The sequence below is a fragment of the Stegostoma tigrinum genome, chromosome 8 (assembly GCF_030684315.1).
Source record: "Stegostoma tigrinum isolate sSteTig4 chromosome 8, sSteTig4.hap1, whole genome shotgun sequence".
NCBI classification, from domain to species: Eukaryota; Metazoa; Chordata; class Chondrichthyes; order Orectolobiformes; family Stegostomatidae; genus Stegostoma; species Stegostoma tigrinum.
Genome location: NC_081361.1, coordinates 80,943,429 through 80,957,026, shown reverse-complemented (window position 1 = coordinate 80,957,026; position 13,598 = coordinate 80,943,429). Strand labels below are relative to the sequence as shown.

General features: G+C 42.7%; 1 long non-coding RNA gene across 1 annotated transcript in view; it reads left to right on the top strand.

The window, feature by feature from the left end:
• Positions 1 to 8,681, top strand: part of LOC125456040 (uncharacterized) — a 34,156-nt gene extending 25,475 nt beyond the window's left edge. Inside the window, exons 2-3 of the long non-coding RNA XR_007248375.2 lie at positions 1,618 to 1,780; positions 8,598 to 8,681. This is a non-coding gene — a long non-coding RNA (uncharacterized LOC125456040). The remainder of the gene's footprint in view (positions 1 to 1,617; positions 1,781 to 8,597) is intronic.
• Positions 8,682 to 13,598: the final 4,917 nt, after the last annotated feature.

The window sequence follows — 13,598 nt, the reverse complement described above, 5'->3', positions numbered from 1 at the left end:
TGCCTCTGATTATGACTTTCTTTAACAATAAAACCAACTTAGATTATAGCATGTGATATCCAATCACTTTTCAATGTCTGTTAAAATTGGCTGACATTCTTGCCTCAGAAGAGCCAGGCAATGGCCGTGTCCAACAAGAGACGCTTTAATTATTGCCCTTGACATTCAATGGCATTACTATCACCAAATCCCCCACTGTCAACATCTTGGAGGTTTACATTAACTAGAAACTGAAATGAACTCTCCATATGAATACAAGTGGCTCAAGACCAGGTCAGAAACTAGGAATCCTGCATTGTGTCTCCCCAATACTTGTCTACAATTTGCAAGGTAGAAGTCAGGAGTGCAGGGAATTACAATGTATGCATGAGAGACTGCAGCTCCAAAATCACTCAAGATGGGAAAGCAGTCTCCACGGCTATCAATGCATCCACAAACACTACCTGGCTCCACCACCAATATTCAGCAGTAGCGGTGTATGTCATTTGCAGTAATGTAAAGCACAGAACCACAGATGCTGAAGATCTCTAACAAACAAAAACAGATATTCCTGGAGAAAATCAACAGGCCTGGCAGCATCTGTGGAGAGAAAACTGAGTCAAAAATCACCTGATTCCAGGTTATTGTCCAACAATTTATTGACATTAAGTCCAGTGACCCTTCAGAACTGTTGGTTGAGATCCAACTTCATTAGAATAATAATATGCGAATGAAAAAAATGCAGCTAGAATGAGTGGCAAAACAATTTTTGCAGTGTTTCTTGAAGCAGATATGGGTAATTTAACAAAATTGTTCAAAATGTTTCAATGTTTTAAGGGGATAAATGGTGAACCTAATTTTGACAAGCTGGAAAATTGGGATAAATTGACACAAAACGACAAAGTAATTTCCTGTGAAGTAATTCTTATGATTATATGATGCTCACAAAAAAAAATTGAGACAGTCCATATTTTATGGGTTTCAAATTCAAGTGTATGTTGTTAGTAGGCTAATGTATGCATTATGCCTTACTATTAAATTATGCATACTTTCTGTTCCAGCTAACCCTGGTTATCTACTATAAGGTTTCCGTGCCAGGTTGTGCAGGTGGATGAAAGAACGATTTACAAAAGGGATGTAAAAGTTGGAGACTCAAGTGAAAGAGGGGTCACCCAACACCATTTTAACGTCTTTTCTTATATTCTGCCCAGGGGTGTGAGAAAAATGATACAAAGTGATACAAAGGTTGTGCTCATTGGCTGCATACCAGCTGGAGCCTAGTCACGCTATACTGATTCTCCCACAATGGCTCCAAATAGAGGTATAGTCGCTGAGGGGAACAATTATATCTATGCTTCTCTTCCTTTACTCTTTCAAGAATCTAGGTTCTTGATGCCCTCTGAAAGGAGTCAGCAACCCTCCTGTTGGAACTTCTCTAGGCATCATCATCTGTGGCTTGGACTCCCCACTAGCAATGCTAAATATGGCACAAAGCGAGGGACTTCTTGGGTGGGACCTTGAAATGTCCATCTAGACCCACTCTGTTCTTTCTACAAGTGGTCAGCTTTTTGTACAGTACGTTCTTTGGCATGAAGTTGTTGTGCAATATGCTCCAACTTTTCTTTGCTGACTTTGCAGGAGGATGGCATTGATGCTGGCGATGTTAGTTGTTCCTAGGACTTCAATATTTACGGTGCAGTTTTGTGGCAGATCTTGAGGATGTTGCACAGGCAACACTGGTTCAAGAAGTCATCGCTGTTGGCAGTACAGGACCCAAGCCTCAGTACCACACTGAAGGATGGTAAGGAATAAAGCTTTGTACACTTTAAGTTGAGGCTGTGGTTGCGCTGCCCCTATTTGTAGAATCCCCCAAATGAGCAGTTTTCTCCAGTAAGTCGACTGTCCATTTCCATGGCAAGAATGGCATCAAATGAGATGATGATCACTAAATACACAAATTGCATTTAGTTCACTTCCTAAGAGTATGAATAGTGAATCTCCTTTTGACAACCTGGAAAGTTGGGATAACTTGACACAAAACTACTAAATGGCCAGCCAATTGCTTGTCTGCATTCAGTTCACTTTCTCCAACATCAATGCTTAATGATCCAAGTTTCCTCAGGGCACCGGCTGATGCAAGACATCAGTTTTCTTTAAACTGACCTTTAACCTGAAGGAAAAAAACAGATGCTGTAAATCAGAAACAAAAACACAAATTGCTGGAAATTCTCTGCAAGTCTGGCAGCATCTGTGGAAAAAATCAGAGTGAACATTTCGGGTTCTGAGGAGGGGTCATCCAAGCTGAAACGTTAACTCTGATTTCTCTCTACAGATGCTGCCAAGTCAGCAATTTGTGTTTAATCTGAAGAATTGTACTGCCTTGAAAAGACTTGTTATATTTTGCACATATAGTGCAGGAGCGTGCCAGGAGGATGCAGTCCTCAGTGGCAAGAAGTTCACTAAGATGTTTTTTGCATGTTTTTGTGACAGCCTAAAGATAGTTGAGGATGAAAAACCCATCAGGCTGGATGTGTTATGTCGATTCCCACTTTAAAGCTTCCATTGCCTCACGCAGCATCATACTAAAGAAAACAGTAAATAAGGTCAGGGCCAGCACACATCCCTGATTCAGGCCATTTGAGATTCAGAAGGGACTCAAGAGGTTCTTTTTGTGTTTGACTCGTCCATTGTGACATTTTCGGAATTTTTCTGAGAGGAGAGGGAGGCAATGAATAGAAACAAAAACAGAAGTTGCTGTATGCTCAGCAGGTCTGGCAGCATCTGTGAAGATAAAGATCAGCGTTAACATATGTGTGTGTGTGTGTGTGTGTGTGTGTGTGTGCGTGTGCGTGTGTGTGTGCGTGTGTGTGCGTGTGTGTGTGCGCGTGTGTGTACGTGTGTGTGTGTGTGTGTGTGCGCGTGCGTGTGTGTGTGCGTGTGTGTGCGCGTGTGTGTGTACGTGTGTGTGCGTGTGTGTGTGCGTGTGTGTGTGTGTGTGTGTGTGGCTAGTGATGTTTTCACTTGGTTGTTTCATCTAGAGACAAAGGTATTTTTCTGGGGGCCCAGGTTCAAATTCTGGCATGATAGAGGGAATTTGAATCCAATAAACATCAGCGAGTCGAATAATGACCATGACACTGTTGTCATTTTTGGAACAATTTGTCTGGTTCATCAATGTCCTTTAGAAGGGGGAATCTACCCTCCTTACCCAAGCATGTGATTCCTGACCCACAGCAATGTGATTCCTGTCAACTGCCCTCATGGCAAATTAGGATTGGGCAATAAATATTGACCTGGACAGGAATATCCATATTCTGTCAATGAATTAAAAGTTTATCACAGATGGGAACCTGAGAGACCATTCACAATCTTCAAGTATTTTCCAAAATCCATTTTTACTCGTGGTGTTGAACATATTGGTGAGGTCTAGGTCTCCGTTTTGCTCACAAAAACTTTCTTGTATTTGTCTGAGAGGAAGCCTATGCTGCCTCTATTTGAACTGAACCTACACTAGGAGATTTTCCCATGCAAATGGATGACTCAAGCTTCTCCTGAGATCTTCTAGCCCATATCCTTCATTCATTCACAGGATGAGGGCATCACTGGCTAGGCCAGCATTTATTGCCCATCACTAATTGCCCAGAGGACAGTTATCAGTCAACCACATTGCCATGAGTCTAGAGTCACATGTACACTAGACCAGGTAAGGATGGCTGTTTCCTTCCCTAAGGAACATGAGTGAACCAGATGGGATTCTTTTCCCCCAGATTCTTAATTCCAGATATTTCTGTTGAATTCAAACGCGCCATCTGCCCTGATGGGATTCGAACCCAGGTCCCCAAAACACTACTTGGGTCTCTGGATTAACAGTCAAGTGATAATATCATTAGGAAATAGCCTCCTCCAGATCTTCCCAGCAGTAGAACAGAGGATGGAATCATGTGCTGCTCCCAGTAGGCAACGATGGGATAGAGCCTAAAGAGAGAGAAGAAAGAAGAACTTTTGGACAGACAAAGGAGTCGATAATGATCTGGCTGGGAGAGTGAAAAGTTGTTAATGAGGACTCTTGGTGACTAATAACAGACGGTGTGTAATGGCAGGCTGAGTGGTAACATGGCCTGGTGTGTGCGGTAGGGAGCTAGGATAAACATACCATGGAGCTTGATATGTAGACTTCAGATTGAATTCCATCATCCTCCAGGGGCTTTGTTACTCTTTATCTTGTGTTGACAGCTACAATTTCTTCCAGAGTTTGGCTCTCATCCAGTTCTTTTTTGAAAGGCTGTAGATACCAAAGAGTCATTCACCATGTGTTCTACCTGACCAGCAGAGGCTAGAGCCAGTGCCATGTTCAGTCATGCTTCCTTGTTCCAAGAAGCAGACCTCATTCAGGTTCAATTTATCAAGATCTAGTCTGCCTACCATGGATTGAGGGTTATTAAAATTAGACAGTTCTCACCAGAGCTGAGCGCCAAAACTGCTCATTGTTCAGAATGTTATCAGACGATGGTGTCATTTCTAGCTCAACATCAAAATGATCAATGTGGCAGAGGCACAGTGGCTCAGTGGTTAGCACTGCAGCCTCACAGCTCCACGGACCCGGGTTCAATTCCAGCCTCGGGCGACTGCCTGTGTGGAGTTTGCACATTCTCCCAGTGTCTGCGTGGGTTTCCTCTGGGCACTCCGGTTTCCTCCCACAGTCCAAAATTGTGTAGGCTAGGTGGATTGGCCATGCTAAATTGCCTGTAGTGTTCAGGAGTGTGTGGGTTAGTAGGGGAATGGGTCTGGGTGGGATGCTTCAAGGGGTGGTGTGGACTTGTTGGGCCAAAGGGCCTGTTTCCACACTGTAGGGAATCTGACCTGAATGTCCTAACTTGTCTACCCGCAAGTTTGGAACTGAGACTCTCGGTGTCATCTTACACTGCTGCTTTTCTTCTTTCTCATTGATACAGAACTTACTAATGTTGAAGTTAGGGGAGATCATCATTTCTCTCCTGCCTGTGCCTTTGAATTTCAAGGTAGTGTACAGTTTGCACCATTTGAGACTGCAGGTCATCTGTCATGATGCAGTGTACTATCTCAACAACAGTGAGATCTCGTTGAGACTCAGGTTTTCCCTCTCCTAGGTAAGTTGCTGGTTGGGGCTTGAAGGGACATATCATCCTTTGTTATTTCATTCGTGGCTGGAAATTCAATTACCATAATTCGTAGGGCATGGTGTGACATGGATTTGGTCCAGAACATGAAACTCAGCTTGGTCATTTGGATCACTTGGAATCCCTATGCTGTGGCCATTATCTTTATTAAAAAAGGCTTCATCTCGAGTGGTGTTATGTTCATCATTTACCTCTTCATCATATGTTAACTATGAGATTACAGAGCTGCAGTCAAAGCATTATCTGACTTCATGTGCGATGTAAGCAACATGAACTGAGTGGTGTGTACAGCATGGTAGGAATTTATTTTTATGCACAGATTCAGTGACCTATTCATCTGCAAATAAAAACAGCTCACAGTTTTTAGAATAAAAGTCACTAACATTGTCAATCCTGAGTTTAGCTTGCTGAATTTTGATGCTGCTCCTGCTTGATTTGAGACAGCAACAATAATAGATGTTATGACTAGCATAGATGTAGCAACTAGTATGCATATTTAAGTTCTTGTCATCCATTCATATTTGTAAACCTCACTGGCAAGAATGAGCATTTATTGTTTATCCCTGATTATGCCTGAGAAATAAAAACCGAAAGAACCTCAGATGCTGTGAATCAGGAACAAAAAGCTCAGCAGGTCTGGCAGCATCTGTGAAGACAAGGATGAGACACATATTCCCCTCCACTCCCTTGCCCAACTTCCGCAGGAACTGTTCCCTCTGGGGCACCCTTGTCTGCTCATCCTTCACCCCCAACACACCCCCACAGCCCTGAGGCACCTTCCCCTGTAACCGGCAAAGCTGCAACATCTGCCCATTTGCCTCCTCCCTCCCCAGTATCCAAGGGCCAAACATACCTTCCAGGTGAAGCAACACTTCCCAGAATCTAGGTTATTGCATTTACTGCTCACAATGTGATCTCCTCTACAAAGTATAGACTAGGGACTGCTTTGCAGAACATCTACGTTCTGCTTGCAAAAAAAGACCTTTCCCTGGCCATCATATCTGTTCCTGGCTTGCTGCAGTGGCCCAGCAAAGCTCAATGCAAGCTGGAAGAACACTTGATTTTCTGCTTGAGAACTCTGCAGCCTTTGGACTCAATTTCGAGTTCAATAATTTTAGGGCCTAAACTCTCCCATGTCCTAGCCCTCTACCTCACACACCAGACCTTGTTACCTCATAGCCTGCCATTACACACCACCTGCTGTTAGTCACTAACAGTCCCCATTAACAACTATTCACCGTCCCAGCCAGATTGTTATCAACTCCTTAGTCTGTCCAATTCTTTTTTTCTTTCTTCTCTTTGTTTAGACTCTATCCTATCATTCACTCCCTACCCCACCCCCTCCCTATTTTCAACAGATCAACTAACATTTGCCCAGCTGTCATCAGTTCTGAGGAAGGGTCACCAGACCCAAAATATTAACTCTGATGTTTTCTTCACAGATGCTGCCAGACCTGCTGAGCTTTTCTAGCAACTTCTGTTCTTTGCACTTGAGAAGTGGTGATGAACTTCCTGATGAGCCACTGCAGTTGAAATGGTGAAGGTACACCCATTGTTCTGCTGTGTAAGGTGTTCCAGAATTTTGATCCAGTGGAACAGCAGCATAACTTTCAGGTCTAGGTGGTATGTGACTTGGAAGAAAACTTGTAAATGGCATTGTTCCTATGCATTTGCTGCAGGTGGTTGGACAAAAGGCTGTAATGATAACTGGAACTTAAGTGCCCATAATAGGACCTGAGTTCGATTCCAACCTCAGACGACTGTCTCTGTGAAGTTTGCACATTCTCCCTGCATTCACATGGATTCCTTCCAAGTGCTCTGGCTTCCTCCCGCAAGCCCAAAGTTGTGCAGGTCGTGGATTAGCCATGAGAAACACGGGGTTACAGGGGCAGGGTAGGGAAGGGCTGGGTGGGGTAATCTTGAGACAGTCAGTGTGAACTCAATGGGCCGAATAGCATGCTTCCACACTGTAGGGATTCTATGATTCTTTAAACTGTGCGTTTGTGACCATTCCAATTCCCTCTTAATGCCCTAATTGAAACTATCTCCCCCTCATTCTCAGGCAGTATTTCAGACTAATTACTCGTTGTTTGAGCAAGTTTATTTCTCTTGAGTCTATTGCTTATTTTTTTTTTTGCAAATTACCTTAAATCTGTGTCCTTTTGTTTTCAATTCTATTGTCACTGGAAACTGGTTTTCCCAACCTATCTTGTCTAGAACCCACCTATTTTGAATATCTCCATCAATCTTCTCACTTCCAAGGCAAATAGTTATAATTCTTCCAAATAACAGCAGAAGTTGCTGAAGAAGCTCAGCAGATCTGGCAGCATCTGGTAAGAGCGAGTAACAGAGTTAATGTTTTGAGGACAATATGACTCCTCTTCAGAACCAGTCATATTGAAGCACAAAAAAACAGTGCATGCTAGAAATCAGAAACAAAAACAGAAATTGCTGGAAAATCTCAGCAATTCTGGCAGCATCTCTGCAGAGAAAACAGAGTAAGCATTTCAGGTACCTTGGCCCTTCTTCAGAATGGTCATATTAGACCAACACTTTGTTGATTGTGAGAAGACTGTTTGGGGGGCATCAATGACCCAATTGTTTTCTGTCCTACTTTTACATTTCCCACTTTACCAGGTAGAGAACAGTTTTGTAGGTTTACTGAAACAGCACTTTTTGAGATACAGCTAGTTCTGGAGAACAAATCTTCATAGCACAGCTGGGATATTACCAGGGCCATGGCATTTGTTGCGTCCGCTCCACTAATTCATGCTATGAGATTCAAATAGTCTTGACGACTGGCTTCTGTAATGCAGTAAAGTTCAAAATGATACTGAAATAGGTCAGCCACTCGGCACTTCTGACAGAAGTTAATTGCCAGTACTTTAATGTGCCTTATGTACTCAAGTACTGGTCTCCACCCTCATTGACAATGTTAATCTTCTAGGCACTCCTCCTCCAGTTTGCAGGTGAATTATTCACCACCATTCTTGACTGGACAGGGCAGGACTGCTGAGCCTGAACCAACTTTACCCTTTTGGTTGTAGATTGCCTATCTCTGTTTAAAGCACATTGTTTACATTGTTTAGCAAGCATGGAGCCTTGCACTGTAATTTCAGCAGGTTGATACCTCCTTCCTAGGTGTATCTGGTGCTGGTGCTAGTGTATGCTTCTATTTCTTTATTGAAGTAAGATTGTTTCCCTGATTTGATAAAGGTGGTTGAGTGAAAGAAATGCCAGTCCACATGGTTGCATGTTTTCAATGAAAGGGTTTTGTCACACTCTCCAGGTTTTTAAACTACAATTTCTATTACAACAATTCATAGTAGCTTCTGCAAAATAATATGGTCTGGAAGTAGAATTTTTGCTGAAGAATGCATGACCAATAAGATGAACAGTTTTGGAATAGCATACATCCTGAATTAAATATGTTCTCGTACTATGCTTCCATTGTCATTTCAGATTTTCAGAATATCTACATAGAGCAGATTTCTTTATTGGCTAAAGCAAGAGAAGACTATTTACAAGCACATGGATGAGGTGGAGCTTCAATAAAGTTGGAAGTATTAGAATAGTACGATAATTGTCTCATCTTTTTTGAATGACTGATATCTCTGGCACTTTCTAATTTTGCTTTAGAAATCCAGTTTTTGTAACATTTTCTGACTTATTCCAGAATTAGGCTAAATTACAGAGCAATCTCATGTTTCAGGATGACCTAAAGCATGTAACAGCTAAAGAGATCATTAGATATGAAACCACAGTTGTAAAACAGAAAAAATGGCAGCCAATTTATTCACAACAAGATCCCACAAACAACTTTTTTTAAAATATTCATTTGTGGGTTGTGGGCATCACTGGCTGGCCAGCATTTATTGCTCATCCCTAGTTGCCCTTGAAGAGTTGCCTTTTTGAACCGCTGCAGTCCTCCTGCTATGGGTAGACCCACATTGCTATTAGGGAGGGAATTCCAGGTTTATGACCCAGCAACAGTGAAGGAATGGCAAAAATATTTCCAAGCCAGTATGGTGAGTGACTTGGAGAGGAAATTGGAGGTGATCGTGTTCCTATATATCTGCTGCCCTTGTCCTTCTGGATGGAAGTAGTCATGGGTTTGGAAGGTACTGTCTGAGGATCTTTGGTGAATTTCTACAACGCATCTAGGAAAGAGTACACACTGCTGCTACTGAGCGTTGGTGGTGGAGGGAGTGAATGCCTGTAGATGGAGTGCCAATCAAGCGGGCTGTTTTGTCTTAGATGATGTCAAATTTCTTTGGTGTTTGCTCAGCAATAACGTTCTCAGAGGCACCCAGTTTGGGTTCTGCCAGGGCCACTCAGCTCCTGAGCTCATTACAGCCTTGGTTCAAACATGGACAAAAGAGCTGAATTTCAGAGGTGATGTCAGAGTGATAGCCCTTGATATCAAGGCTACATCCAACTGAGTGTGGCATCAAGGTGCCCTGGCAAAACTGGAATCAATGGGTATCAGCGGGCAAACGCTGCAGTGGTTGGAGTCATACTCATCCAGGCAAGTGGGGAGTATTCCATCACACTCCTGACTTGTGCCTTGCAGATGGAGGATAGGCTTTGAGGAGCCAGGAGGTGAGTTACTCACTGCAGTATCCCCAGCTTCTGGCCTGCTCCTGTAGCAACTATGTTAATGTAGTGAGTCCAGTTGAGTTTCTGGTCAATGGTACCCCCGGGATGTTGATATGGAAGATTCAGTGACAGTAACACCATTGAATTTCAAGGCGTGGTGCTTAGATTGTCTCTTATTTGTGACGGTCATAACCTGGCATTTGTATGGTGCGATTGTCACTTGCCACTTGTCAGCCCAAGCCTGGATATTGTCCAGATCTTATTGCATATGAGCATGGACTTCTTCAGTATCTGAGGAGTCACAAATGGTGCTGAACATTGTGCAATCATCGGCAAACATCCCCAATTCTGACCTTATGATGGAGGGAAGGTCATTGCTGAAGCAGCTGACGGTGGTTGGGCCTAGAACACTACCCTGAGGAACTCCTGTAGAGATGACTTGGAGCTGGGATGATTGACCTCCCACAACCACAACTATCTTCCTATGTGTCAGGTATGACTCCAACCACTGCAGCGTTTGCCCGCTGATACCCATTGATTCCAGTTTTGCCAGGGCACCTTGATGCCACACTCAGTTGGATGTAGCCTTGATATCAAGGGCTATCACTCTGACATCACCTCTGAAATTCAGCTCTTTTGTCCATATTTGAACCAAGGCTGTAATGAGCTCAGGAGCTGAGTGGCCCTGGCAGAACCCAAACTGGGTGCCTCTGAGAACGTTATTGCTGAGCAGGTGCTGCTTGATAACACTGTTGACGACACCTTCCATCACTTTACTGATGAGCGAGAGGAGACTGACGGGGTGGTAATTGGCCGGGTTGGATTTGTCCTGCTTTTTGTCTACAGGACATACTTTGGCCAATTTTCTACATTGTCGGGTAGATACCAGTGTTTTAACTGTAATGGGACACATTGGCTAGGGAAGCTGAAAGTTCTGGAGCACAAGTCTTCATACCATTGCGGGAATGTTGTCAGGGCCAGTAGCCTTTGCAGTATCCAGTGTCTCCAACCATTTCTTGATATCACGTGAAGTGAATTGAATTGGCTGAAGACTGGTATCTGTAATAATGTGGACCACTGGAGGAGGCCGAGATGGACCATTCATTCCACACTTCTAGCTGAAGATTACTGCAAATACTTCAGCCTTATCCTTTGCACTGATGTGCTGGGCTCTTCCATCATTGAGGCTGGGGATATTTGTGGAGCTTCCCCTTCCAGTGAGTTGTTTAATTATTCACCACCATTCACAACTGGATGTGGCTGGACTGCAGAGTTTAGATCTGATCCGTTGACTGTGGGGTTGCTTAGCTCTGTCTATCACTTGTTGCTTTCGCTGTTTTGTGTGCAAGTAGTCCTCTTTGGTGGCTTCACCAGGTTGATACCTCATCTTCAGGTATGCCTGGTGCTGCTCCTGGCATGCCCACCTGCACTCTTCATTGAACCAGGGTTGATCCCTTGGCTTGCTGGTAATGGTTGAGTTGGCCCTGAAGTTACAAATTGTGCTGGAGTACAATTCTGCTGCTGTTGATGGCCCATGGTGCCACATGGATGCCCAACCTTGAGCTGCTAGATCTGTGCGAAATCTGTCCCATTTAGCATGGTGATAGTGTCTCACAATATGATGTAGGTTATTCTCAATGGGAAAGCGGGACTTTGTCTCTAAAAGTGCTGTGCGGTGGTCACTCTTACCAATACTGTCATGGACAGATGCATCTGCAGCTGAAAAATTGGTAAGGATTAGGTCAGGTATGTTTTTCCCTCTTGTTCATTCCCTCACCACCTGCCATGGACCCAGTCCAGCAGTTATGACCTTCAGGACCTGACCAGCTTGATCAGTAGTACTGCTGCCGAGCCACTCTTGGTGGTGGACATTGAAATCTCCCACCCAGAGTACATTTTGGGAGTACACTATGGGAATAACCACAAAATCTGCTGGATAATGTTGGTTGTGGGATCAATATTTTACAGATACCAGAATAAATCCTACTCTGGGTTCAATGGGTCTCCACTGAAATGATGGCAAGGCATTGAAAGAATGTGGTGGAATAGGCCAATACCTTAGAAGAAATGGTTGTGACAACAAAGGTTTGAACTGATAATGAAATTGGTTGTTGCAAAAGTGTGCCTTGATCCCTGAGACAATGGTGAATCTGTGAAATTTTCACTGCCAGAAGTAATATCAAAAAGGAGGTGAAAAGAATGGCAGATACTAAATCTAAGGAAAAGCAACAACAGACTTTTGGTAAAAGATTCACTAGTGACAGTAATTGCATCAGGGAGAAGATACCACTTAAGTATTTTATTTGTTGGAGGAGAGTTTTGAATATCAAGACCTTGATACTTATAGAACTGAAAGTCAAGCAACATTTCACATGGAGCCTTGAGGGGTAACAAAAATCTATAATTTTATTTGTAGAATTGTTAAAGTCTGTTTTCCTTAAAAAGTTACACAATATATCATGTAATGCAGTGCTGAAAATGTTTCAACAATGAGTAATCGGGGTCACCTCCCACGATAACAACATCACATTTCCCAATATATAAGCATGAATATAATTGTTCATCATCTATACCACTTGCTAAACAAACATATGCACTTAGACAATATAGCTAGACTGCAAAAATTGTAACATATATGGTTATTATTTTTATATGGCATTTTCCATCTACCACTGTTATAGAGGAATTAACCCAGTTTAAATAAACAGATTGAATTCTGTTTTAAGCTGGCAGGAAGTGATCATACAATTGTTAACCTTTTGATGGCATTTTATCACTTATTATAATTCATATGCCACAGTTTAATCTGTTATGTAGACATCTTTCACAGGCCGTCTAAGTTGTACAATGTCACATGGTCATAAATCAAATCTGGAAACTTGGACAGATAACTCACCTTTGCAGTGAATGTGGCTATTTCCTTCGAAAAGTTGAAGTTGGCATTTTGGACAAAGGTGAATAATTGAAAGCTTTGCACAATGCAGACAGAAGAACTTCATAATAATGGTTTGTATTCTCTTGGTGACTGGTACCAAAGAGTCATTACCCCATTGGAGGAGGCCATTCCGCCTATTGAGGCCATTCTGACCCTCTGAAGAAAGATCCAGTCAGTCCTATTCTCTTGCTCTATCCCCAAAATCCTGCAATTTTATTTCCAACAGATGACCCTTCTAGAATATGTAATTGTATTGCTGTTTCTTCCTCCATTTCTGCTTGTTCATTGCTGATCTTTATTGACAATCATCTGTTAACATGAAGCCGGCTTGCATATCTAGACAAGGCATAACCTGCACAACCGCTCTCTCATCTCCATCAGTTTGATTAGTCTTTTTATTCAACATGCAAACTTGGATGAAATACATTTTCTGTCAGCTAGACATCAGGAAGAATCACAAAATTATCTTCACACCCTGCGATCATGCTGTACCCTTGCCACTAAATCCAACCACCAGCTCAGCCACTGACCAGGGTCATTCACAACCTTGGTAGCCTCTGATCCCATATATTATTTCCATCACAAAGACTGACTTCTGTGATGCCATCAGCCTCTCTCCCTACCTGAACCCATCAGGAATTCTCATTGATACCCGAATCAACTATTCCAACATTCAAATGGCTGATCATCTATCTACCAACCTGTACACCCATATATGCAGCTGCTTAACCTGAGTTCAGTCCATCTCATTACTTATTACTGAACTTGTTGAATGATATTAGCTTCTAATCACCCAGTACCTCATTTAAAATTCACATACTCGGGTTTAAGTTCCTTCATGGCATGAGTCCCTTTATTATCTTTGTGATTTCCTTGTGAGTTCCTGCAACTCCATAGATCCTCGCTTACTTGAGAGTTTTATTATTTAT